A 2,810-nucleotide genomic window follows, 5' to 3' on the forward strand; every position below is an offset into this window, starting at 1 on the left:
TCGTAGAGATGGCGTTGCTTATGGATTCCTGGTAGACATTTCATACTCCATTTGACTTTCCTTTATTTAATCACGTTCCGAACTTAACAAGTCGCAATTTGTCTCTCAACATTAGAAGACTGTCGCACAACATTAGAAGACTACCATATTTTTTTTATTTAATTTATTTAATACTTTATTAAACTAATGTAATATTTAATGAAAGTCGATTAAAACTGACATATATAGTATGTTTTACATATAAGAATTCTCTAATTCATACATAAATGTGCTGTGCTGGCAAATGGCATAATGTTATACCTGCTAGAACCTTGAAATCAAATTCGACAAATGTTTCTAGCCCTGCACAAAGCCTTTAAAGTGTTCTACCTGAAATGGGAAGCCTTTGTCTGCCTTCTAAATATTTTGCTGTCACCCACATTTGGTTTTCATTTCACACTTTTCCCCGCTCTCAGCATTTCTCATTTAACACATCCTCCGGCTCGCTCTGCCCTCGAGGCACTCACAACGCACGTTAGTCGCTTCCGGTTCTCTTTGTATCTGTGTGTGTTTGTGTGCGTGTTTGTGTGTGTTTGTTTGTTTGTGCTCGCTTGTGCCCAGTTAGTCGGCTTTCCCTGTTGGGCAGTTGCCCTTTTGCGAGCGACATCAACTAAATATTCCCCCGTTGATCCACGGCCCGCAATCAAGCGTTGCCGTTGTTTGCTTTTCGGAACTGTGGTCCATTAAGCGACGGAGTTGCTGCAGCCGCCGGCGTACGAATGCCGTTGGTGACTTTTCGCACTCGACCCGTTCCGAGCCAGTGCGAGGCGTTGCGACGGTCACGTGTCGCGGGCCGTGCCTTAATTCTATCTATGAGATACAATTACAATTTTTCAATATTTTTGCACAGCGGGCGGCTGAGCTCTGAGCACTCGGTGCGTATTCGTGGGCGTTATTATTTATTTATAGTGACACTTTATTGCAACGCAGCAGCCGCCGGCGCCGGCTGCAGGATATGCACGCAGGACACGCTCGAATGTAATTGCGCACTTGCGGCGTCTTGGTTACACTGAGCGACTGAGCAGCTACGGGAGTAGGACTAGGAGGGAGGCAAGAGACGATGAGAATATGTTGCATCATCGCTCGTCCGTGGCCTTAATGTCCTTGCCAGTTGCCAGTTGCCAGTTGCCAGTTGCCAGTTGGCGGTTGCCAGTCGCCTGTTTAATGTTGCGTTGCGCACTGCACGTCCTTCGAGTCCTTTCGTCTTTAATTTACTGTGCGGCGTCCGCCCTTCTAGACTCTATACTCGAGTTGCCTCTCGAGGCATTATCATAATTTTTCAATTTATTAACAAAGTCAAAACAGTTTAGCTCATCTCCCGTTCCTGGCGTGCCCTAAACCTCATTTATTATCCGTGCTATACAAGGAAGAGCGTCTCGTCCTGATGTCCTGCGGTGCCCTGGCATGAAATGCGCGTTAAAATGCCTTTAATTGTTTCTTATTTATGCTTCCGTTTCACTTCGAGTTCGAGCTCGAGTTTGACTTCGAGTTTGAGCGCAATTGTTTTTTGATATGATAATGGATCGTGAAATTGGAATTCGTTGAGTTAGTGCCTGGGAATCTAGACCTCGAGCCTCTGCCCATTTACTGCTCGGAAATTAATTCCCAGCACTTTTTTAAAGCGAAATATTGAGTTGCCCTGTCCAACCCACAAGTCAAACGCTGATGAAGACAAATTTTACGGACCATATGCCGGACGACGGACCAAGCGATCAAATTATTCATTTCCTCTCTCAGCTCTCGACGAAATTTAAAAGAACACAAATTTTTGTAAACTATGCTTAACTGTGTCGCGTTCGCTGCGAGGGCCTCTTCAGACAATTGCAGCCACATTTAATTGATTGAGAGCAGGCTTCAGTCTAATTGACCCAAAATTGGAAAGATTCGAATTTAAGACACTCGCAAATTGGCGTAGCGGGCTCTTCGGGTTGGGTCTTTCGTTCTATGAGGGGCGCCCACGAAACTTAAGTAAATAAAATAAAAAACTTTAACACTCTAGCTATGTGAGTGCAAAGTTCTTGTCTTGAGTTGAAGCAAAACTCAAAACTCAAAAACCAAAATCCAATTTGCAAGTTTTTCGAGTGCACACACGCAAAATTTCTTCAGCCTGATGTTTACCCAACGCCCCGAACAACTTCCAGCTCCTGTTCCCATACCCGTTCCTTTTTCGATCCGATTGCAGATCCCAGCACCGTTGACAATCACGCACGATTTCAGGCAAATCTAATTTAAATACGACTACACATCAGCCGAGGGGAGCTCAGAGCGAGCAGGAGGAGAGGACTGGCTGGCTGGCAACCTTTGATGGGCTTCTATCCCGGCTGAGAACTACTGTTCCGACTGGCAGTTACTTTAGTTAGTTAACTGTTTATGAACCGTGCCCCTCCCGCTCGACTAGCTCTGCCGTCAGGGAAGGGGCGTGGCCGGGCACTTTACACTTTTGTGCGCCAGCTCTTCTAAAGTAATTAAGTGTTTTTCCACATGATGGCTTCATTGACGCCAACGGGCAGAGGTAGAAAGTAAAGGGTGGAGCAGGAGCAGGAGCAGGAGCAGGACCGGTAGTGGGAGCAGGGGCACAAATAGGGCCAGAGTGGCAGGAGAAGTGTTGCCAGGCAGCCTCTCTGGGTAGACAGCTTCTGTTCCTGTGTTCCTACGTTCCCGTGTTCCTGCATAGCACACTCTTATAATTGGTTTAAAAAACGTGAAGGAAACGTGGAAGCAAAGTGTTTGCCTGGTTTGATAGTTGCAGATAGTTTGCTTGGCCGCCAGCA

Source organism: Drosophila hydei, unplaced genomic scaffold (assembly GCF_003285905.1).
Source record: "Drosophila hydei strain 15085-1641.00,03,60 unplaced genomic scaffold, DhydRS2 tig00000149-arrow-pilon, whole genome shotgun sequence".
NCBI lineage: Eukaryota > Metazoa > Arthropoda > Insecta > Diptera > Drosophilidae > Drosophila > Drosophila hydei.